Below are 26,614 nucleotides of genomic sequence, written 5' to 3'. Positions count from 1 at the left end.
ATTTATTCTTCTCTTTCTTGACTACATCATTTCACTGAAAATTCAGACTGACACGACAGAAAACTTTTGTGTGTTTTCAGTCAGCACCAGAACACAACTTATTGTAAATTGTAAAATGGTTGAAATATTAAATATCAATCCTCTAAAATAGAAAAGCTGAATAATTATGAAGGATTTCCCACTTTAAAGGTAAAGGGATCACTTCAATTTAACTCTGGATTTTCCCTTTCCTGCCTGTGACAAGGATGGATCCTGGGATGAGGCTGAGGTTCATTTAGTGAACAATGAGCATAAGAAAAATTTCTAAAAAGTTTGCTTCTCCTCAAAAATCCCTTCAGCAGAAAATGCAAAGGATCCTTGCACACTCTGGTACAGATTTCAAGGATAAATCCTGCAAGGATTTTCCAGCACACCAGGTACCTGAATGTGGCTGGCAAAACCAAATTTGTGAGGGACCTCCCTGCTCTTTATATATCTATAATATATAAATAATATAGAAATATATATAATATATAATTTCATTATATTCCTTCTCCTATTTCCTTTTATTCTTTCCTGTATTTCCTTTAATTCCTTCTTCTATTTCTTTATATTCCTTTCCCTATTCCCTTTTATTCCTTCCCCTATTTCCTCTTATTCCTTCCCCTATTCCCTTTTATTCCTTCCCCTATTTCCTTTTATTCCTTCTATTTCCTTCTCCTATTCCCTTTTATTCCTTCCCCAATTTCCTTTCATTCCTTCTCCTATTTCCTTTTATTCCTTCCTCTACTTCCTTTTATTCTTTCCCCTATTTCCTTCTATTCCTTCACCTATTTCCTTTTATTCCTTCCCCAATTTCCTTTCACTCCTCTTTACCCCAGAGCCTGTGCTAAGGGAATCAGATGCTGTTGGTTGCACAGAAATTCTCACACACACTCAGAGAACAGCAGAACATGAGCTGTCAATACCCTCCACTTACACTGCACTTACAGATCATTTTAGAAATCCAATTCTGGAGTTTGATTTCTCCAAATATTTCCCTCCTCAGGACTGTTATTGACTAATCTATCAAAGGATACAGTTCCCCTAAGGATGCATCAGTGCAATGCATCACCACAAACCCTGCACCAGCCTGCTGATAGATTGCTCAATAACCTGGGAGCAGCTGGCAAAAACTTCCAGGGAAACACGTGATCCAAGTTTTATTCTGTTTTTTGGTTTTTTTTTAAAAGTTGTTGTTTAGTTTGCATAGCTGAGAATAAGCAGGATGAGCTGCTCACAGGTTGAGAGCAAGTTCACACCCCAAAAGGTTTCAGCTGGTTCAATAGAAATGGAAGGTTGTGGTTTCTTAATTTGGAAAGGCAGATGTGGCTTTGGATTTCCAGCAGCTTTCAATGTATCTGTATAATTTCACATCATTCTTTTTGATGTGTTTTTGCACTCCCAGGTCAGTTCAGCTCCTTTGTAGAGTTGCAGGTGATAAGCAAGGCCCACATTCCACATTCCAGAGATCCCTTTGCCCAGGGATTACAGGAATATGTGGCTTTTCCATCCCTAAATCACATCCCTTATCCTGGAAAAATTAGCCCTGACACCCCCAAAATGGCACAAAATCATTTAGGTTGGAAAAAACTCCAAAGATGATCAATGTTCACCTCCAATTCCCTTCTCCTGCAGAGCTTCCTGAACTGCACAAATGGGAATTTCAACAACAAAAACTTCTCACGTTTTCCAGACATGAATTTTTCCTTGCAAGAGAGACTTGCTGCTGACTATTTATCCACCCCATCCTTCTCTATTTCCTTTGCCTTTTCCTTTTAATGGTTTATTAACTCTTTGGGGCTTTGTGTTTCCATGTTCCCTGTCCCCATTTAGCACTGTGACATTATTAAACACCATGAAGGCAGAAAATAAAATATAAACTGAAAACTCTCCATTCCATCCTGATCATTCTGCCTGTTAGTGGTGAAGGAAAGTTTAAATAACTGGGATTAGTGCTTCATCTCAAAGCAAAGCAGCTCTGAGTGCTTTGCCATTGGAAAAAAAAAGGCACTTCCACTGTTAAGATTGGATCTGTCTTGGATTGCAGTTTATCTCTGAAAAGGTAAATTGGTTACACTGGTTATAAAGGAGAGAGAGAAGCAAAGGAAGGAAAAGGCTCATAAATCAAAAATAGGGTTGTGGTTCAGAAGAGGAGTTGTGAAAGGATATTGAGATTTTTCCATGGAGAAATTCAGCTTGCTTGTGGAAAAGGTTGAAAAGCAGCCATCAAAAGGATGGGGATGATTTGGATAATCTGGGCAGATTGTGAAAACTCCAGTGAAAAACTGGGAGCCAGAAGTGCTGATCAGCTGGGTAAAACACATCAGAGGCAGCTGAAGCTGCAGAGGAGGTAAAGATGCACAAGATTTCAGGATTTAGATGCACAAGATTTCAGGATTTAGATGCACAAGATTTTCAGGATTTAGATGCACAAGATTTTCAGGATGCATCCCAGCAGCTCTTTGCCAGGAAACTGTTCTGCTGTGCTCCACATCCTGGGAGGGTGGTGATAGGAAAATCCATTTGGAACATCCACAGCTTCATGTTCAATGGGTGAAAAGGAGTTTCCTGCACTTCAGCAAAACTGGGATGTTGTACAATATAACAGGGAGCTGAGTCCTGCAAATGTCTTTAAAACAGCAAAAGAAAGGAAATAAAAGAGCAAAAGGGAAGGGCAAAACCTTTGCCTATAGGAAACTTTTTGATTTTTGCATTTTCATATCATTTACTGCTATGGAAAATTATCCTGTGCCAGATTTTATGGCTGTGCACATGAATCAGAAATGGAAGTTTATTGGGAACTGTCAAGTGCAGCACAGCAGACCTGGATTTCATTCAAAAAGTAATCTAATCTTGGGGCTGGGATGAAAAGCCAAAAGCACCAAAAAACCAGGTACACCCAGTGATTAACATGAATTAACTGGGACATCTCAGTCAAAAATAAAAAGCAGGAGCAGGACAGCAACTCCTTTAATAAATCCTGTAATTTCCTGCCACTCTTCCCTTATCCAATCCCTGCAGTGCCTTTGGTTTTTCCTTTCCACTTCCCTGGTCACTGTTAACACTCCCACAAAGACTCAAGACAAACATCCCATCTCCTGGAGTTTAAAGAGATGAGAGTTCTTTTAATTTTTAAAATACCTATCTAAGTTATCAGCTGGAAGGGTGCATTAATGAAATACTGCAATGTGACAGCAAGCACTTCATGATCCCATTTCTACAAACATGGATTGGCATTTACTGAGGTATTTTTCTGCTGAAGAACAATAATTTGAGGAGTTCTCTGAGTAGCAATTTCTTCAAGTCCTTGCAAATATTAAATAAAGACTTTGCAGGCTGACAGAATGAGGAAATGGAGGCTCTTGGTATCTGCCTCATTTCTTTGATCTTTTCCACTTTGGATTTTAATCCTACATCCTTCTTAATTAGCAGTAATTTCTAGGTTATCTACAAACCCCATTTGCTACAAACCCCCTTTTTTTTTTTTTTTTTTTTATAGATTTGCTTTTCCATTTGATTTACAGAGGCCTCTTCTACAGGATGAGGGCAGTGGTGGATTCCTGTGCTCCAAACCAAAATCATCCCCCCTCCATGCACAACACCACGGAGAGGGAATGAGGCAGCAGAGTTCAGCAGATTTATTTCTGAGGCCAGGAGGACTTGTAAAGGCTGCTAATAGAAAATTTCCAGAGGATTTGCAGCAGCAAACAAGCAGTTTATAGGTGTTTATCTGATAAACCCCAGCAGCTCTGGCAGCCTCAGCCCCGGGGTCAGCAGTGCTGCACAAAAAATGTTCTGTACCTGAGCTCCACAAAGATGGGATTGTGCCCAGGATAAAAATGCTCTGCAGCTGAGGTGTAACTAAATCACATTTTAACCACGGTGCCTAATCAGGTCTATTTTTATGTCTAAAATGCAACTTGACTCAGGGGCAGTGTTGTAACAGGGCCCCAATCGACACGAATGAAATAAATCCCATTATCTGCTTCAAGTGAGGGCTGTGCTCTAACTGGATTTTCTACTACTGAAGAACCCTAAATATTAAGAGAGAAATCAGTATTCAAACAGAAGATGTTTGTGTGAACACAAATATTGAGGGGATAAAAAGGGAATATTTTCTCCAGCCCAGGGAACCAGTTTATTATCCAAAAGGAAAAAAGGTGTTGGGCCATCAGCTGAGCCCTATTTGTACATGAAAGAAATCTGTAGAAAATAGAAAAATGTGAATTCCCATGGATGCATTAAAATATTCTTGGATTTAGGCAAGGCCAGAGGTGCTGACAAACAGCAGGATGGCAGAGAGAAAATGAACATCCAAAGGAAATCTACTGGGTCAGCACATTGAAATTATCCAGGATAAAAACCAGGCATGGGAGAACTCCCTTTCTGAAATGAAAACAATACTTTTAACAATTAAACAAAAAAAAAGAATAAAACACCACAAAGTCAGCAGCTCCTCTGTGATTGAACAGATTTGGTTTCTGGGTGGATACAGAAAACCCAGTGCTGGCAAAAAAAAAGCAAGGCAATAATCAGGGACCAAAAATAAATATGACAATGGCTGCTGAAGGCAGAAATCATCAGGGAGAGCTGGTGGGGACTGCAAATCATCCAACCATCTGTCCAGGAGCATGAGGCACTCTGGGCACACAGGATAAATCACACAGGCTGCCTGGCTCTGGCAAAGATGCTCCTGGAAGCTCATCTGGAAAATGATTCTCCCATCAAGGCACTGCAGGAATGAGGCAGGTGCAGGTCAGAGCTATTAATTCCCCCAGATTTGGGACAGTGCAGCTTAAATGGGATTTTTTGCCAAGGTTTGTGGGGTTTTGATGCCAGTAGGAATGTTTAAAAGCAAAGAGTGAAACCTGTGAGAATCAAGAGGTGAAGGACAGAAGAAAAGAGAATTTCACAGCAATTAAAATCTGTCCTGGTGCTGACACAAAGGTTGGGAGATCTTCTCCACCTTTTATCTGAGCTCCCAGAAAACATTCCCAACAGCATTCCATACCAACAATACATGGGATTATACAGAGAGATTGGCATGGGGAGGGATGGATTACCTGAGACACCTTCCAGGGACTGAGCCCCCAGATGATCTGATTTTATTTCTAAAAATCAGGTCATAATGGGGAGGAAACTCCTCTGCTGCAAATTCCTGCTGGTGTGAGGAATGTAAAAGTGTGCCAAGGTCCCTGTTCCTAATAAACTCTTCCAGCCTGGCCCAGAGGAGGCAGAGATGGAACAATCCAGCCCATGGAAATCTTATTCCCAGGTTTACACAGACTGGAATTTTGACAGATCTGAGGATTACACTGTCTGCATCCTGGACAGGATATTTTTTTATACATGAGCTGCTCCAAATCTTCTTAAACTTTAATGGAAAAGAAAGGAATTTATGTGTACAAAACACTGCTGTGAGCTGGGAGTGGATTTCTGCTCGTGTTTTCTGGAATTTTAAGGTTGAATCATTGATTTTGGTCAATTTATTGCTGCTTGCTATTTGCAGCAAGGGCTGTGGCCTTGGAGCAGCCACAAAACCTTGGAGCTGATTCTGCCTGGTAAAAACTTGATCAGTTTTTATCCATCACTCATCTGCCTGCTCAGAGATGACTTCACTTTTCCAATAATACATCCAAAATAAAAAAGTAGGATGCACAACTCCCAAAGTGAGCCACAACATCAATTAGATGAGAGGGAAAAAAAAAAATTAAAAAAGAAAAGAAGTGCTGCTTATTTTTCCTTTTGTATTTCTGTTTGTTATTTATGCAGTGACTCCTGAGAAGATGGAACAGCTGAAAGAACTTTAAAGGAGTGAGGTGAAAAGAAAAATGCAGCTTTTTTTTTCCTTTATTTCTGGGAGTGTTTGTACTTCTGTTAATAATTTTATCCCTGTTAAAGCACAGAGATGCCACCTAAGGCATTTAGAACAATCAACACTGTGCTATGAAAAATAATTGGGTTTAAATCTGTGTAGTGAAATAAAACAGAAAAAAAACTAAGATATAATCTTGCAATTATACTTTAATAAATTGCATCACTTGGACTGATTTTCAATAAATTTGAATTTTAGCAGTGTAAAGAAGCAATTCTGACCTCACCTGTCTGGGAAACAAGATCCAAGAAACTATAAAAGAGAAGATACTCAAAGTGGGACCTTTTTATTTTCTTGTAAAGAATGAAGTTTATCTGTGAATGACCCTGGAATAAGATTTACAAGTCTGTAAAATGTCACTAAGAGCAACCTGGAAATTGAACCTTTGTGAGAAGCTACTGAGACTTTTACTCTCCAGAGCTAAAAAACCCAAAAAAAAAAAGAATGTGGGAGTCAAATTGGCCAAAAGTCAGAGCTTCAGAACACACTAGAGTTGACATAAAACTTAAAAATTTATAAAAAGATTTACAAGAAAAACTGTTCTCACTATTTCTTGCTTGATTATAAAGCACTGGAAGAGTCTAAAGAGTCTCTGGAGTGCCAAAGAAAAAGAATCAATTGAATTCACTTCCCTGGAGTGCATGAGAAGAGGGTAAATTCTGTTATCTCCATCGGGAGATGATGGATCTGAACTCCATGGGACAGCTCTGAAATCCAGCTGGCAGAAGGCAACACATCACTGGAGATTAAAATGCAACTTAAAAACTTGATGTCAAAAATTTAAGCAACTTAGATAAAGCTGATTTAAAAATTAAGTAACCTACCTACAATTTTTGAAGTGGGAAGTATAAAAATAACTCTATTTTTTTTTCCTCTCTGTAAGATTAATTTTCAATTTGAAAGGTGAACAGGATTCCTCCACTCTCACTCCAGTGAAATTGCTCATATTTCAGGGATGATCTGTTGAAGGCAAAGACCCCAAGCACTCCCAAATTTTAGAGCTCTACTCCTCCAACTCACATTTCTCTCCAAAGATTACAAAAGAACTGAAATGGAACAGAAAGATTGAAGGGGAGGTGAAGATTGAAACCCAACTTTCCACAATCCTTTACAATAATTAAAGATAAAAACTCTGAATCCCAAGTTCTTCTTGGGTGACCTCCTCAGCTCCAGCAGAACCCTGGCATTAATAATGGAATCAGACAATTTTATGCCTCTTTAATAATGGATGCCAAATATATTTGGGGTTAGGAAGGACAATGTTCATTTATTGATCATGATGCATTATCTCCAACCTGGAAACTCCTAAGCAGCTCTCATCTCCTGTGCCCTCCTAAATAATTCAGAATGTAATTTCAGTTGGGTTATTTTGTTTGTATCTTTTTCTGATTAAACTTGTATTTTTTTTTTAATCAGAAGAAAAGCTGACAGACCTGTAACAAAGGGTCAAAATTTCATCTCATACGACTCAAAAAAGTCCCAAGGAGATCATCTTGAAAAGTTCCCCCAAGTGAGGATATTTCTGTCTAATTCCTGGTTTTTAGAACCCACACCTCTGTATTTGTACAGTGTTAAGATGTATATTTAATAATGCCTATAATAACAGTAAAAAATAACTTTGAGCTTTTCTCAAAAGGACACAGTCACAGTAGAATTTCTTCAAAGTTCTTTGTTCATTTCACCTGAAGTTTGGAGCAGTTCATCCCTGCCAATTCTCTGCGTGAGAGCAGAAATTTTATTCAGGCTTGTGAGTTGAAAATGAAATTTAAATATGCAAGAAATGGTTACTAATTTGTCCTGCAGATCTGCATTCACTCCAAATGTGAATTCCTGAGTAAAGCACCAACAAAAAGCAGCACAGAGATTTACAGGCTCATCTGGGGAATATTTTAATATTAACAAATTTCCAGCAAGGTTAGGTTTTTACTTCCCCTGTCTATAATTAGCAGGGGGAGAAAAAAAAAAAAGGCTGAGAACAAACAGATGCCAGGATGACACTGAAAAATAAAGGAGAAAAAAAGACAAATGGAATAAACAGTGTCTCAGACAAGTTAATTAGAAGCACTCTGCAGTTCCTCAGGCCTTTAAATGGTCACTTCAAGAGACAAGGCTGTCATAAAGGGATTATCACAGATTTCACAGATCACTGATCAAGGCCTGCATCAGACTTTAAGAGGAAAAGTTGTGCTAGGAAAAACAAATTAAGAAGAGTTTGTCTCCATCCAAAGCCATCCACCAGTGGATGCAAATTAATCACCTGATAATAAATGATCATCTCCTTTGGGAATTGTCAGCTCATCACCTGGAGTGATGCTTTGAGTGCCTCTCAATGAGAGAGGGTTTAACAAGATGCAGATCACAACACAGGAATTGTTGAATGGTTGGACTGCACAGCCCTGTGATTAAAAACTGCTTTATTCCCTAATTTGTGCCCACCCTGTGCTTAACAGGTTCTTCCTCCCCTCTCCCCACAGAGGCACTTTGGACCCCTGTGCCCCAGGGCAGCTGCTGTGGCTCAGATTTCAGGAATTATTAAATGTTTATGCCATCACTTAAGCCATGGCTACACTGTCTGATCTCCCAGGTGACAGGAGGTTTGGATAGAAGGGAAAATTCCTTCGTGGAATTCATGAGCAGGGCAGGAATCAAGGCACAAATATTTCCACAATTAGAAATTTTCCCAGCCCTGGGGTCAGAGGGTACCAAGCAATGCCAGGAGCCACATTTGGAGGAGATTCAGAGGGTATTTCCTAAATTTCCTAAATTTCTCCAGCTTCAGTCCCTCCCATTCCATTCCTGGAGATGATGGGAAAGCAAACTGGGCAATCTTTTTAAAGGGAGTGAGGGAAGTGCAGAAGGGAAAGGACAGGGATGAGGAAAAAAAGGGGAAGGGGAAAAAGGAGAAGGGGAAAAAAAGGAGAAGGGGAAAAAAAGGAGAAGGGGAAAAAAAGGAGAAGGGGAAAAAAAGGAGAAGGGGAAAAAAAGGAGAAGGGGAAAAAAAGGAGAAGGGGAAAAAAAGGAGAAGGGGAAAAAAGGAGAAGGGGAAAAAAAGGAGAAGGGAAAAAAAAGGAGAAGGGGAAAAAAAGGAGAAGGGGAAAAAAAGGAGAAGGGGAAAAAAAGGAGAAGGGGAAAAAAGGGAGAAGGGGAAAAAATGGAAGGGGAAAAAGGAGAAGGGAAAAAAGGGAAAAAGGGAAGAGAAAAAGGCTGGTGCCTGCAGTCTGCAGCCCCACTTTGCCAGAGCACAAAGGAAGGATCAGTGCAAGCAATGCTGCTGCACAATAAAACACAAGGAGCAGGACTTGCTTTAATAGAGAGCCTCTGTGATTTGTGCTAGACTGAGCTCAGCACAACAGCCTCAGATGTAATCATCTTTTAAGATGTTATTTCTTCAGGAGAAACTATGCAATTATTTACAAAGAATCATAAACACACCATAAAAGTCAGGTTTTAAATTGCCCCTGCACATGCCATCTGTCAAAATAATTTTTACAAACAAATCAAAGTTTGGAAATTGATTTGGCTGCTGCTGGCATGTGCAGGAGGACTGGGACCAGCCTGTCTACAAAACCCCTCCAATTTTAATTTCTCACCCAGTGTCAGGCCCTCCCAGACTGAGGATGAATAAAGTAATCATCCTTTAAGAGTTTTGCCATTTAAAAAGAAATAAAGAGGACAATTTAGCAGTTACAAAAAACAAAAAAACCCAAAACAACCCAACATTAAAACTATCTTACTGTATTGTGTCTCACTAATTAAAATGCTTCAAAAATCAACAAAGATTTTTTAAATGGGTCACAGTGTTTCCTTCTCTTGTTCTCTCAGTGCATTTCTTATTGGTTCATTTATTAAAGTCTCAAGAAATCAAAAAGAATCTGACTCGATTACTATGGAATGAAGGAATTAGTGTGACTTGCACTGAAAAAATAAATAAAAACCAAACCCTTCAGCCTCCCCACACTGCCCTCATGGATTGGGGATTTCCATCTCTGGTCCTCCCAGCACCCAAAGGTCCTGAACCCCCACTGGGACACTCAAAATTACAAATCATCAGTGGGACCTTCAGCTCCATGGAAAACATGTGGATCCCCAAAAAAATCCAGTGCCTGTGGCACTTGAGGTGGTTTAGTGGGAATGGTTGGACTGTGGCTTCTCCAAACTAAATTATTCCATCCTCTGGGTATTAATTTAGGCTTTTATTTTCATTAGGGTCTAACAAACAGAAATTTCTTTGTAATATTTAACATCCATGAATCTCCCTTCTCCCAGCCCAACACAGTTTTCTCCTGATGGAGTTAAATAATTGGATTTACATTGTTTGGGGCAGAAATGCAGCTTGCACTGCCAAAAGGGATCCAGGAGTGGAATTCCAACTTTCCCAGCCTCTCACCCTAACTGCACCCACAACAAATTCCCAAATTCTTCTCCATGTACACAGAATTTCACCCCCTCTGAGACACTGCATTTCCCAAGCCTTGGCTGAGCTGCACCAAGATTTACACCCAAAGTGGTGATAATGCTCAAACTAACAAAATAACAGCTCCAGCTGGAACTCCCAACACCAAAGCATTCTCCATTAAAGTCATAAATGGGGATAATAAAGAGTCCAAAATATTGCTCCATTCCTTTATTAAGAGCTGCAGTGCAAAACAACTGTGAATTCCTTCCTCACTAGGAAAATAGAGTGGGTTCATTTTATAGTCAAGCACAGAAAGCACAGCTGACAAAGCCATAAAGCTGTTCCTTTAATGTCTGACCAAAGAAAATCCACCTTCAGTAGTTAAAATGTAATTAAAAAATAGAATTTCAGCCTGTTTGAAGTTCCCTCTCCAGGTGAAAGGTCAGTTGAGCTGCTCCACTGAAAAATATTTTCATTGTCAGTGTGTCAGAACAGAACTCCAGCCAGCATGAAAATAACCAATGCCAGAAATTTTTAAAATTGAACTGTATAGATTTTTAATAGTACAGAAATGGGATTTTTAATAGCACAGAAATGGGATCAAGCAGAAGGTGAAATTATTTCTATGAACTGATTCTGACACTCATTTCCCTTGGGAATTTCATTGCTAACTTTTTGTTAATTAGTGCAAACAGGTGGTTACACACACAAACACAACTCTGAGGACAGAACATTGGTCAGTGAATGAGAGCAGGATCCATTCCCAAGCTCAGCCCAGCAAGTTTTCCATGGGCAGAAACCAGAGACTGTGCCCTGTGGACAGACTGAGCTCAGCTCTGCTGGGAAGAGGAAACCCAAGGAAAATGCCAATAATATCAATATTCCTTCAATATTTTTCCACATAAGCAGAGGAAATATTTGTCATTACTGAGAATGTGGAAAGGTTAAGGTGCTTCATGAGCTGCCTGTGATTTTAGGACTTCTGGTGCTCTGGGCACCAACTTTGTTGGGTTATCTTAAATGAGTAAGCAGCTGATAGTTGCTAAAAGGTTATTTATTACAAAGCACATCAGTCTGAAAAGGCAAGCAGAAAAGCAATGGCAAAAGCAAAAGCAAATGGCAAGAGCAAATAGCCAAAAGCACCAACTCTTCCCAGAACAAACTCTTACACAGGATTTTCCCAACAAGCTAAACACAAACTCACACCAGCACTCCTTAACCTATTGGAATTCCAGTTTCTTAGCACAGCAGGTTATGTACAGACTATGCACATGACCTGTCTTGTTCTGTCTGAAAAAAGCAACAATATTCTTATCAGAGCTCTATTGTGTCTAAGCACTGTCTACAATCACTGTCCTGGAGCCTCTACTGAAAATATCATCATGTTTTTAACCTTCACTAGAACCCTTCACTTACTAAAAGCATTAGAGCTCATATTAAAACTTACTGATTTACTTATCCTAAAACTTAAGCTTACACTAAAACTTACAATTAAACTTCTACTTTATGTGTGAGTGACTTAATATACTTCAATCCATCCTCAAGCTTTAATTCAATACTCTGATTTCTCTCTGAAAAATTCAGAGAGCCCCAACTCACTGACTCCAACAGCTGCCCAGGAACTGGATTTACTCCCAGAAAATCTCAACTTCACCCTCCTGTCTCCCTCTTCTTCCCACTGGGTGCTGCACAAGGCCAGATCAGGATTCCAGGTACAACCTGGAATGTTATTTTCTGGTCCAGCTCCATTCCAGTTGTAGAAGACCTTTTAGAGAAAAAGCACCCAAGATCAGTGGATGGATCACAGAGGTGCTGCTTGCTCCTCCTGTGCCAAATTTAAATAAATTAATTTATATTGTCATTAAAGCACACCACAAATCCTGTATGTGCTCCCTGGATCTCTCCTCTTCCCATGATCTTGGGATTTCTCTTCCTGACTGTACCACCCACAGAAAACAACCCCATATATTTAATACTTTTTTTTATTTCTTTTTTATTTCAGCAATTGCACACTAGTTCTATCCATCACATCAGGGAATTAGAAATCTTGCACGGTATGACTGAGCTGAGATGATTTTTTTTTTTTCCTTACCAATATATTAACTATTCTGGAATCAGTATATATAGACATTTCTTTGAATATTCACTCCATGTGTCTCTGGAGGCTTCATTACAAATTCCACTGCATTTGATTTAAAACATATATTTTCTCCAAACTATCTGAATAAGTAATGAATGAAAGAAATTCCATCCATTTCATTAATGAAGCCATAAATCAGGGGGCTGAGTTCAGAAGTTGTATTTACTGCTCACCTTGCATTATGAACATGGAAGAAACTACTGAGCAGTTCCTTCCTCCTCTCAATATCCTAAATAATTCAGGAAGGGACCTCAGGCTGATTTCTCATCTGTTCACCCCATTCCCAAATATCTGGGTTTCTATTTTCACTAGAACATTATCAAACTAATCAGAGCAGTTTGCTCCAATTTACAATTTATACTCCCAAGCATTGGATGAAAATATCCTGTGGTGTGTGTGAGTTTTTCCAGGCTGGATCCTTTAAAATTCCTGTTAACCAGGGGCCTCTCAGGCACACTGGGCATCCAACTCTCCTCTGTGACACCTTGAAGATTCCCTGCCCCATAACTCTCACTCAGAGAGGTCAGGAGCCACTTCTTGCTCCTGATGAACAACTTTGGGGATGAACTTTTCACTCAGAGTTCTGGAAACTCTGCTTTAATGACTTTTCTGTGCCCATCAGATAAAATGTGAGCAGAGAGCTGACCCTGCCTGTGATCCCAACCTCCAGCCCAGCACTTTCCTTAGGAACAGGAGCCAAAGGGCACAGTCCTGAAATGTTACACTTGGATAATACAAAATTTCCAACACAAAACTTATCAGGATGTGGTTTGATATATTTAAATGTCTGGACAAGCTGAAATTTGGATTGTTTCCTTTTCCTCCCACCAGTATCAGAGTGGGGAAAAAATAAAAGACCCCTGCAAATAATTAAATGTTGCAGTGAGGACCATGATTTATTAATGAAGACAGAGCAGCCTGTGGCCAGGACCTTGAAATCCTGGTTTATGATCATGACAAAGCTGCTCTTTAATTGCACCAACCAAAGCCTCTTTGTCTCCTTTAGCTCACAGCAACATTTACTGCCTTCCCTGCAAAACTCTGACAAGAAATGTGCAGAGCAAGGCTCTGGTTTTAGCAGAACTCTTTTACAGCTTCTGTGAGGATTAAAGAGGAGGAGTTAAGCCTGGCACTAAAGGCTGCTTAATTGCATTATAGCAAAAAATGAAATTATTTTACATTTCAAGCTTTACTTTGCATTATTTCCTGTCAGTTGTCGTGAATCCATATGTATCACCTCCCCATGCATTAATCAAATGAATTCTCAAATCCCAAACACTTTGCAACACTGAGAACATTCCCTAGCAAGTCATCTGAGCTTGTCTTTTATTGCTAATTAGATAATTGTGCTCATTTTTGCACAATGCATAGTAATTATGAAATGAATAGAACTTACACCCATCCTCCTAGATTTAGATAAACAAATAATATTTTTAATTATTTCCTCTGTGGGTATATTTTAGTTTTAATTGCCAACTCTTTCTCCATGATATAAGGAACCAATAGGTTCTTCCAGGAGAAAGGGAATTCTCTGAGATTCCCTCATTGTTTTCAACTGAACATGCTCAGCATTATTTAGCTTCAAGGATTATTTAGTTCTTCAACTCCTGTGCAGCAAATTCCAGCCCAGCTCCAGAGCAACCTGAACATTCCCATGTTTCACAAACTGGGGCAACAGGAGCTCATTTTTTTTTCACACCTGGTCATGAAAACCAAGTGGAAATCCCACCTGGGAGTCACAAAGCCACTGCTGATGTGAGGTCTTTATACCTTGACCCACTGAAGGTGCAATTTGAACATAGTCAAGGTAAAATCCACAATGCCAGATTTAAAAGGGTAAGAAATTGTTTGAGGAAAAAATCCCTGTAAGTGTTCAAGGCCAGGCTGAATGGAGCAACTTGGCAGAGAGGAAGGTGGAGAGTGGAAAGAGATGGTCCTGGATAAACCAAACCATACCAAACTAAACCATTCCATGATTTTATGAACAAAGAATTTCCTGAACAACCTCCCAGATCTTTTCCTTATAATCCACAGCACACAATCCTCGTGAAGGATTCCCTCTCCCTGTGGAGGAACATCAGAACAAGGCCCAGAGTGCCAGGAAAAATCTCTTTTTAAACTAAACACACCCCAGAGCGACCTCCAGCTACTGCAGCCACAGCTGACAAACTGCAAGGGAAGTGCTGACCTGAGAACAGGCAACAGAAAATCTCTGGAGTGGGAAAATGAAGACAAATCTTCCTGCTTTAGCCAGTTTTTCCACAGAAACAGCTGCCCTGGGAAAGCAGCTGTGACAGAACAACCACCTGGAGTCCAACTGCTCCACTGCTCAGCCAGGGGCACACTGAAAACCTCCACAACCTGGAATATTCCTCTGGGAGATTTATTGCCAAGAGGATTCATTTCCATGTGGGAAGGGTGTCCCAGTTAAACCAGTGACACTCAGAGCTGCCAGAGCCACTGCAGTGACCCAGGTGTCACCAGAAATTCACAGTCACCAGCCTGACCTTGGGCTCCCTGGGTCATGTTCTCCCTGCAAAGCACCCATGGGGCATTATTGCTCATAAATCATAAAGTGGGACATAAAGTGCTAATTCAACCCCCCTGCCATGGCAGGGACACCTTCCACTGTGCTCCAAGCTCTGTCCAACCCAACCAGGGATCCAGGAGTAGCCACAGCAAATCTGGGAATTCTATCCCAGGGCATCCCCACCCTCATAGCCAAGAATTCCTTCCCAATATCCAACCTACCCCTGCACTGTTCCAGTTTAAATCATGCTATTCAACAGCAATTCTTTCTCCAGAACAAAGCAAACAGAGCTCTCTCCTCTCTGGCTCAGGGAGCAAATTTGGGACTTGGAGGTCTCAGTATTATGTGACCCCAACAGCCCCAGTGATGTTGTTTTTCCTCCCTTGTTTTTGCAGGGACACGACTGAGGTTTCTCCATCTCACTCACAAAACCTTTCACCACATTTTGCTGAGCACTTCTGCTGTTTTTCCCCCAATTTCAGCTGAGTACATTTCTCTCTTTCCTAAGAGCCTGCTGTCCCTCGTTTTGCTTGATGCTTTCATGGACACTCCAAGCTCATTATGAAATGGGAGCTCCCCTCCCACGTTATTTTGGAAGTTCCCATGACTTTAATTACCAGCAAAGAGCTCAATGTGGGGCTGACACCGTTTGAGATCTGTGTTTGAGCATCACCTGAGCCTACAGACAATAGAATTGCTGCTCAGCTCTGCTGTCACCCTGTCATCAGAGCTGTCACTGAGCACATCCCTGGCAAGCTCTACACAGCAAGCACAGCCTCAAACAGTGAAGTGCAGCTCTGCAGATCTGTCTGAAAGGAGAAAATGCAAAAATAACCGAGATTCAGAATGCCTGGGCAGCACAAATGTGCTGTTTATTTACCCAGGCACCCATCAAATAAGTGCTGAATAGGGCTCCTTTTAGGGAAACTTCTGCTTCAGCTTGCAAGGGTTTTAACAAGCCCTCAGAGCCTCCCCTTCTGCTGTAGATTCCTTTATTTTTAGAAAAGACAATTAGTCTTGGACTTGTTTGTGACTAAGCACCTACAGGCACGTCCAGATTTGCACAAAAACCACAGATATCTGCAGATTTTAAAGCCTCCCCAGCCTGGTAAGACAGAACTTTTGGGAACACATCATATGGCAAGTAGGAAATCAAGCAAGCACAGCTGGGTAAGCAATATCAGTGATCTGAGTCATTAGTTTATTTTATACATCTAATATAATAATATACATCTAATTCATTCCAGTGCTCTGGAAACATCCCTCTGGCTTCAGGTGAGCAGGAACTGGCAGCTGTAAATCCCCAAGAATTCACACAGGGTGTGTGAATGAGCTCAGAATTTTATTTTATTTTTTTTTAAAAGTTTTTCCCTGGCCTCTTGTGCCAAACATTGCAATTTTAAGACTGCTGCTGTGTTGCATGAAGCTGAACTTAATGTCCACTAAAAAAGACAGCTTTATTTTCCTGGTGCCCACATCAAAGCTGGTAATAGGCACAACTATTAAATGCTGATCTTTCCAAATCTCAGCCACAAGCTCTCATTGGCTCCCACCTCAGAACACTCATTCCAGCCCAGATTTTATAATATCAGTTGAAAGGTTTAGGACCCAGCATAAAGAAAAGAAATGCAAGTGACCAAAGATGAATTAAACATGGAAAAGTTACACAGCAGCTTGAAATTTTTATGGAAGTTCCCCAATGTGACCTTGTCAGGAAATTGAGGAGCAGCCCTGATAATTCTGAGTTAATTCCTCCCCCATTCCCCAGGGATCCACAGGACTGAGACCCTTCCATGGAATTATTTGTTTGTTCCATTCCAAGGGTGGGTTTTTTTGCAGGCTCTCCTCTTTTGAAACAGCTTTTTGTGACCAAAATAGAGCAATGCAAGGGTAACATTACCCAAAAATCAATGCCAGCCCATTATTTTACTTCTTGCCATCCCACTATTAATTGTTCTTTTTTCCCTAGGATGGGCTGAGGGTTGTTACAAATCAATATTTCAAATTATTTCATCAGATCAACTGACTATAAAGAGAAGGAAGAGGGGGGAAAGGAACCAAGGAAATTTCATTCCTGCTTTTACTCCTGGCTTGTTTATTTTTGGGACAGGATGTAAATTTCTGCATCTTTACCAACCATAAAAAGTGATTTAGTGAAGCAAGGAAAGAAAAAAAAAAAAAAAAAAAAAAAAGAGAAGATTCAACAATTAAAGAACTTGGGCTTGTTTAATTTATTTACTTTTCTAGCAGCTTCCACTTAGACCTTCAGCTCATTACTCATCTGGAGTTTTCAGAAGTGCACATTTAGCCCTGCTGTAGAAAGTGAAACTTTGCAAATAAATCTTTAACTTTTGTTTTGGTTGTTTGAGTTTTTTAGTGAGCTGGGTTTTTTTTTTTAGCTGATGTTGTTCTTGCTGTTGTTTTTAAGTCACTTAAGAAGATAAATCAGCAATAAGAGACTCAGTCAAAAAAAAAAAATTGCTTTTTTAGGGCTCCAGTAAGAATTTTTTTAAACATTTTTTTAACACAGTTTGGGATTTTTTTTTAATTTTTGAACTGAAGCTCTCCACATCCAAAGTGGATGAACCAATAACTGACCAGGAATTAAACTCGCCTTTAGGTGCTGCTATTAAAATGTGAATTCCAAATTGAGTGGATTTGTTATTAAATCTTAGAGTAATTTAACTGAATATTAATTGTGCAGAAAGTGATTTTTGAAGTTGATTTAGCATGCCACATATGAAAAAAAAAATACACCAAAACCCCCATGAAATCTGTGGATTTCAGGTAAAATTCCTAAATTAAGCATCTGTTATTCTAAAGGATACAAATCATTTAAATCCCACAAAATAAAGATAAAAGCACTTTTTTCTAGAAACCAAAAGCTGGTGCTCTCACATCTTATCTTGGCAAGACAGCATAAAAAAATCTTTGAAAGGTTTTCTGAGTGAACTTTGGGAGAAAGTTAAACTGGAGTTATTGATCTGGAAGCTGGCATGCTAATCTGTTTTTATTTGAAGGGAGAAATAACTCTGCATGGTTGATAATCTACTTCTCTTATATTCTACATCTCCTGCAAGAATTCTCTTGCTCCTGCACAGATTGTGTCTTATCTAGTCCTGACTGAAGTCAATAGTGAGCTGCTTGTTTGTTTTTTAAATAGCAGCTGCACTGGGTATCTCCAGGGAATGAAAAAGTGAAAGGATTACAGTTTTGACCCGTTAAAATTGATTTATTAGAGGGATCTTTTTTTTTTTTTTTTCTCCTATTATGTCCAAGTGATGAATTGGTCTCTCATGTTAAGGCTCTGTGAAAAACTGATTTGTCAATTGCAGGCTGACCAAAAAAATTGGAAAATTACCCACTTGAGTTAAAATATGCAATGATTTGTGTGGTTTGGTCTTTCCTTCACAGACCCAAAAGACACCAGGAATTAGAAAGAGGAACAGCAAAAGCCCAGAAGTGATGGATGCATCTCAAATATATATTTAAAAAATAATAAATATCCAGTTCTACCACTACTTTCCTCCAACTCTGGTATCTCCCTAAAATCATGTTTGTCCCTAATCACAGGAATTAGGGAATAGTAAGTAAAAAAGGAGAGGAGGAGAGCAGTAAGGAGGATTTTAGCAGGAAAGGAGCTGAGCTGCAGCCTGTCCTTCCTCAGCCACCAAGGAAATCTGTCCTTGGGCACAGAGTGAATTCCTTGCACTCCTTGCACAATTAATTGCACTCCTTGCACAATTAATAAGGATATATCTATAATTTATCCCTTGTTTGGGATGGAGGAAGGTGGTTTTCTCAGTAGCACAGTGAATGGTGGCAGCACTGATGTCCCAAGGCCAGCAGCAAACAGTACAGACATCCCCCCAAAATAGCAATAATCATAATAAATAATTAAAAATATTTTTAAATAATTTAAGAAAAATTAGAATATTGTCTGACAGAGTGACACAGATCCTAACACTGGAAATTTGGGGGAGGCAGAGCAGCCTGAGGCAGGGCAGGGATGATCCCAGCATGGAACCCTTGTGCCACCACCCCTGGCACTCCAGAGCCACAGAAAACCCGTGTGGGATCTTCTCTAACTGTATGGGCTGCACACAGGAGCTTTCAGAGCTGTTCCCAAAAACCTGGAAAGGTTTTCCTGGGCTCTCACAAGGAGGAAAGTCCCACTGAAGCATCTCCAACCAAGTCCAAGAGAAAGTGCCAGAGGGACAAGCCAGGCTTGGGAGATCCACACCCCGAATCCTGCACACACAGGCAGCCCCAGGAATTCCCAATCCCATCCCAAACTCACCCTGCAGCCCCTGCTCAGCTTCACCAGCACCCCCAGACCACAGCAACCCCCACTGCTCCAGCTTCTGAGATGGGATTTCACTCACTGCATTTTCTTTCTTCCTCCCCTTTAGTGACAGATTTCATTTCAATAAATAGGAATAATCTGGAAATTGGTTCTCTCATCTTTACCAACAACAGCTACTTAGAGGCACGTTGAGAGGATTAATTCTGAAGTAGTCTGAAAATGTCAAGTGCTTATTAATTACAAGCTAATTGGAGTTAGCATTACATTATGGTAAATAATAATAAATTAACATAGCTGATGGGCAAGTGGGAAGAAGATTTTGAACAGCATTGTGCAGGCTCTGAGCAAGGTTTTCAAAGAAACAGAGTCTGACTGATGGCTTTGAGAGAATTCACTTCTACAGAGAATTCTTACAGATGTGGAGAATGGAAAATTATTTCTTCTCACCTATCAGCTTTGATTCACTGTTGGTTTTCTGTGATCTCTGGCCTGGAGCAAAAGGCCTCCATGGCTTTTGGGAGAAGTACAAATTTCAGCATCAATTCCTCTCAGCTGAGAGCACCACGAGGATCAAGTGTACATGGAAAACACCTTTATCCTGCAGGGGGAATAACAAAGCTCAGCATCTGTGGTGTGTGCAGTAATCCAGGGGAGGGGGTGCAGCTGATTGGATTTGAAGAAGTGAAATCTTTTCTATGCAGCTGAATCTCACCTTGAACCTCAGCTGTGCTCAAAAATCCTGCTCAGAATCACAAGTCAAAAATCACACAATAAATTTTGGCCTAATGAAGATTTTCTTTTCCCTTCTTATCAAGCTTATGGGAAATTATTTCAAACAACAGGCCATCATAATTCTGGAGAAAACCAATGTTATAAATCCCTTTGGCCTTTAAAATCATCCTCTAGCAAGAGAAGATTTTTATGTTCTTTGATGCCAGAAGTTCATATCTTAAACTTGCCAGCAGTTAAGCCTCTTAACAAAAACAAATGAAAAAAACTTCACAGATGAGGAAGATTATTGACATCAATATTCTAAATCACATTTTGAGACTGTATGAACTAAGAAAATATTCCAGCTGAGCCAAACAGCACATTTACATTTACTATTATGAGGAAATACTGCTTATTTCAAAACATACATATATACACTATATATAGACAGAGAGAAATTCTGAATGAGACCTGAAGTGACTGAAGAGTGCAGCTCATTTAGAACACAATTAAATAGAATATATCACTATTTTTGAAGCAGATTTCCTTTCCCTTTTGTGTAACTCAGGCCTGCAATAGCAAAGAGCCAGGTTCCAGGGCTGGCCATGGATTTTCCCCAGGATTTGGCTGATTTCTCTGTGTGGATCACACTGCCACAGCTACAGCTCTGTGGCCCATGGAGCTTTAAATTATCTCCTGTGCTGGAGACAAGAAGTCATATTTCTTCTTTCCTTGATAAGGCTCTTCTGCTTTATTTTGTGAGCATCCTGTCCAGGAGCAGTGGCAGCCTGGTGGAACTCATGATCTAATCAGAGCAGAACCAAGAGACACCAGCCCATTCCCTGGGTGACATAAATCACATGGGGATGGGGGAGAAGGACAAATGCACTGGTTTAACAAAGCTGGAGTGACACAGGGGATTAAAACTTGGCTATTAATGCACAGGGCCCTCACCTCAGGGCTGGGAAAATAAAGTCATGAGGAACAAGCAGAAGCCATCTGAGCTGAGTGATATAAATGTTGTCTTCTAAAAATGACTCCCAGAGAATGGAACAGACTCCCCAGAGCTCCAGGAGAGTTTGGACAACACTCCCAGGGATGCCCAGGGTGGGATTGTTGGGACAGGAGCAGGACTGGATGATCCCTGTGGATCCCATTCCAACTGAGGATGTTCTGTGATCCCCTGAAAATAATGGCAATATTAAAGAATATGGAATAACCTGGCAGAAAACTCACTGACACTTCACATCAAACAGCCACAGCCTAATGCAGAAATTTCTGGGCTTTAGCTTTACAGGGTAGGAGGAGGGAAAAATCATTCTGCAACCACATTCTCAGATCACCTGCCTCAGCCTTGAAAGGAAATGCCATAATATGTCACTCTGTGCACTGACTGACACTTCACAAGTTACACCAACCCTCTGTCCTGCTCATTAACTTCATTATTGGAGCTGCTTAATTAGAGGCCAAACAGCCTGATGGAACACAGAGAGGTGCTGGTGACCCAGGGACAAAGTGGCTAAGGGCCTGGTGACATGAGGAATGTTATTTCTGGGAAAGAAGAAACAGAAAAAAAATCAGAACACGATGATTTTAAATAATAAATTCATCAGGAATTTAGCCCTGACTTTCCACTGATCACATTTAATCTCAATTTATATTCAAAAGATGCACAGAATCACGGAATGCTTTGGGTTGGAAGGGACAATAAGAATCATTTTTTAACCCCCTGCCATGGGCACAGGGACACCTTCCATCACCCCAGGCTGCTCCAAGCCCCAATGTCCAGCCTGGCCTTGGACACTTCCAGGGATCCAGGGACAGCCACAGCTCCTCTGGAAAAACTGGAATTCCACTGTTACTAAAAACTGCAAAAGTCACAACTGTTTGAAACAGAACACAATCCTATTCCAGATCCATTATTTTCCTATTTTAAATTTAATTTCACTAGGCTTTGAAAAACACCCTCCAACTTCACAAACATTCCAAAAAAAAACCAACAAAACCCAAACCACCAGTTTCAAACCAGCACCCAAAGCTCAAAAGCAGCAACAAAAATCAACATCAGGGAAACAAATCCTCTGCTTAGGAGAGTTCTGCAATGCTCCTGAAACATTCCAGGAGAGTTGTAGAGTGGGGAAGAGTCCCAGGGCACACAGGGAGGGTGCAGGGGCTGCCACATGTCCAGTGTCACAGCACAAGGCTGGCTGTCATTTAGGAAGAGGAAATCTCTCTCTGGTGCAGCCTGGCACTGTTTAACATCCTTAAGGGAGGATGGAACATCACCAGGACCTGCAGTGACAAGAGAAGAGGGAATGGAGGGAAGGAACAGAATTCCCAGAGGAGCTGTGGCTGCCCTGGATCCCTGAAGGGTCCACGGCCAGCCTGGGACAGTGGCAGGTGTCCCCATCCATGGAATTGGTGATTTTTAAGCTCTTTTCCCACCCAAACCACTGATGCTGGCTCAGAGAGCTCTCTGACAGCAGGAACACCAGGATCCCCACAGTATTATTTTCATCAGTGTTTCTTTTCACTGATCTCTCCAGCAAAATTACAGCCTCAGTGTGTTCTTCCTGAGCTGACAACACTCCCAATTCCACAACTGCTACATCCACACCCGTGCAAATAAAAGCACTCGACTCATCAGGGCTCTTTGTTCAGAGTGACTAATCCCATTCATCCCTCCCATCTGCTGGAGGATTTCTCTGGGAGGAGAAGGGATCCATCCCCTCACCCACAAGGTGACAGCTGGCAGGGGCAGTGGCACTGCTGGGAATGTCACACAGCCCATCCTGTGTCAAACAATCTCACAAGGCAGGAAAATCAGCCTGTGAAATGCAGCTATCAAACAGACAAAGACTCCCAAAAATGAATCTGAATGTTCCACCAAAAAAATAAATTATATCCATGGGGGACAACTCCCTGCACAAACTGATCACACAGGCAAAAATATTTTTAAAACACCTCTAAAGCCAAATATTTTAGCAATTACACCAAGATTCTCTCCCCTGAGGGGAAAAAAAAATCAAAGAATTCTGATTTTGTTTCCTCCCTGCCAGAAGTGGAAGTCACCACCTGAAGACAAGAGCAGCCCAAGGTGTCACCTGCCACGAGGCACAATTAGAGCAACAGAAGAAGCAGGAGAAGCTCTCCCTGTTTTTGTCAGCAGCCTGACACAGAGGGAGACAGGAGGTGACACTCAGGGACAGATGATGTGCTTTGAACCTCCTGGAAAATGATGATTTTCTACTGCCATTGTCACAACACCTCCAAGTCAAGTCTATTAAGCTCCACTTGTACACAAACATGATGCTGTAGTAAGGTTTTGTCAGCCAAAAAAATGAGTGTTTCAAAAGCTGCGACTGTTAACAGCAATAATCATCCTCAGAGGATTGAGGCCAAGCCAAAGAATCAGAGAAAATAATTCCTATGTTATTATTATTAATCATATATTATTAACTTATGAGCCTGGAAAACTCAAAATAGAAAAAAATAAACAAAAAAAACTCCATATAGATATTCAAAATATCTCAGAATATCTAGAAATTAAGAGGTTTGGAATTCTTCATTTTTGATCATGTCTCCCACAAGCCAATGGAAATTTTGCAGTGTTGGCCCAGCCAGTGCTTTCCATGACAAGGAGTGTAAAAATCCATCCTGGTCATGGTGCTTGTGTCTCACACAGAATTTTCAGCTTGTCCTTGGGTCTGGTGAAACTTTCTGTGCTGCCTGCTCTGTGATTTCAACAATGTGCATTTTAATAACCCATTAAAGTCAATTTTGATAATGCATCATAAAGTGAGACCCAAAAATCCCTTCTAAATGCTGCTACTCCAGAAAAAAAGAAAAATAAAATCCAAAACAGCCAACCAAATAAACCCAAGATATTCCTAATTTGGTTAGAAACACAAAACTTTTGCAACTCTTTATCAGAAGTTATGAGAATATTTAATTATTAACAGCCTCACTTATATGTGGCAACAAGGTTTAGTGCTGGCCTTGGCAAGGTCAGGTTTTGGTTGGACTCAATCTTTAGGGTTTTTTCCAACCTAAATAATCCCATGGATCTGTGATAATTCCATTAATGCACCTTGGCAGCCATCAGTGCAAGGAAAAGGCAGAAATGCCTCAAACTGGGATAATTTGGAATAAAATCCATTTCCCAAAGCATGGAACAGCCTCCTCACATCCCAAAGATTTGGTTTAAAAATGAAGATTCTCTTTCTTCCAGTTGAATACATCTTGTTTCCACTCTAAGAGAATGAAAAGCAACACACCCATAGGATATTTGTCTCCTTGAACACAATTAAATGTTCTGTTTGTTCTAGCAGTATAAAAAGATTTCTGCAGCATTTTACCAAGCAGCTGAAGTGGAAATATCAACACCCACTTGAAGGATTTTTCCTGAGTTTAAGAGTTCCCCTCAAAGTGTCATAATAACTCATTTTGTTTAGATTTCTTTCATTCACTGCTTCAGTAAACACCCTGAAATCTTAATTTTTATTTATCACAGGAATCAACCCAGTGCTGAGACGTTTTGTTTTCTGTATTTTAGCAGCTACAAAATGTGAGAGAGTCAGGCAAAATTCCTGTCTCCTGGAGAACAACATCCTAAGGGGCTCAGTGATGGAGCAAACCCCTCCTTCCCAAGCCTGAACAGGGAAAAATTCAAAATTCCACACGTGTGGTTCCACCCATGGCAGCAGAAAAACAAAATTTGGGTCAAGCAGAGCAGGTGTTGAAGACAGAAAGGAACTGAGAAGGATGGAAAAGGAAATCCTCTCTTCTTTCTCATGACAGAGGAGGAAAAACTTCCCAACTTTCAGCAAAGGGGCCCTTGGGGAAGTTTTACCAGTTCTCACTGTGACATTGACTTCTAAACCAATCCCTGCATTCAATTAATTTGCTGCTTCAGATCTTGCAAATGGAACTTGAAAAAAAGAGCAAATGGAAGGCAAATGATTCGTGGTTTTGTTGTTATAAACATCCCAACAGTCAGAGATCCCAACAAAGTCAGGGAGTTTCCAGTGCAGGAATTTTAAAGGAGAGTAAATCCCCATACACAGAGATTACAACAGCTTTGATGTGCCTTAAATTATCTGAATTTCTCCTCACAAGTTGAAAAGAATCTGCTTTAGAGAATAGGCATCCTTTGACAAACAGCAATCTCCCCCAAATTTTGATTGTGTGTATCTGTAATGCAAATTATGCTAATAATTTAATAGCTGAAACATTGCTATTATTGCCAGTGCCAGATAAGTGAAAATAATATTTATAATCGAAACTCACACAGAGACAGAACTTATAAATATTCCAGTTAATTGCTTCAAGTCATCTTTTGTGACCATTAACCTCTGATTTTTCAAATTAGTTCCAGATGGGTACGGCCTGACAATGATGAGGGAAATGTTAATGGAAATGTCCAAATGTAAAAAAGAGATTTACAAATCTGCCAAGGCACAGCCTCACATGACTGACTGAGATTTTCCACCCAGCTGGCATTTGGGATGTTGGACTGCCCAGAGAGGGAAAACCTGGGGGAATTAAACATTGCCACCTGCCTGCTTTGATGTGATCTCTTCATTTATCACTGCTGGGAGCTCTCAGAGCCACATTAAAGCTCTCAAGCTGTTCCCAGACACCATTTTTGGAACCACAGGGGAACCTGCATTCAAATATTCCCTTTTTTCAGGTCCCAAAACAGGGTTGAATCCACCCCTTGGAAGGGAAAAATCCACTCATCCTGAAGGGAAAATCAAATTTGCAGCACTCCCTCTACTAAATGAAGCCTCTAATGGTTCATTGTGGGAATTTTGGGGCTACTTAAAATAGAGCCCAGACAGAATTAAGGGAATAAAAACAGTTCTATTTATTGAATTATTCAGCCCCCAGGGGCTGCACCCAAAATGGACCAGGGGTCAGGGGGTTTCACACTTTTATAAGTTTGGTCCATTTGCACATTGGGGGTTAATCTCCCAATTACAGCTCCAGGTAATGAAGTCATTTACCCCAAGTTTGCTCCCCCAACTCACTTTTGTTCCCATCCCTGGGTCTGAGGCAGTGAGGTGTCCTTGATTCCCCTGGAGAGGAATTGTTGTGTCTGAGCAAAATGGGAGAGCAGCAGCTGCCCCTGGATGGAGTTCAGAGTTACACACTAAAGAACTGCAGGGCTACAAATGGATGGAAATATAAAAACTAAAATCCTAAGGTATCAATTAAAGCATATTTTTCTATGGCAAAAAGACACAGAAACTCCCCAGGAGTTCCAGTGAGCTCAGACATTTCCCAGTGACCACCAGACTTAAACTGGAGAGAGAGGAAAGCCAGGGATGCACCTTGGAAATTAAAAATAAGTTTGAAAATACAGAGAGCAGCTGACTGTTACACGATATCAAATGATTTCAAATAAACAGAAGATATTCACAGACACATTAAAACATTGCAATGAGAGAGGGAGGAGGGAAGTGACAAGATTAATCCATTTATTCCAAGCTGCTTGAAGGCAGAGCTAATAATCTATTTTTCATGACATGGAGTCAAACTTAATAACTGCATCTTAAACAAATGAACTTCCTGTAATGTGTCTCTAATAAAGCATTAGGTTAACAAAACATGAACCAACTTGGGGATTGCTT

Source organism: Erithacus rubecula, assembly GCF_903797595.1.
Source record: "Erithacus rubecula genome assembly, chromosome: 11".
NCBI classification, from domain to species: Eukaryota; Metazoa; Chordata; class Aves; order Passeriformes; family Muscicapidae; genus Erithacus; species Erithacus rubecula.
This window is presented reverse-complemented; position numbering follows the sequence as displayed.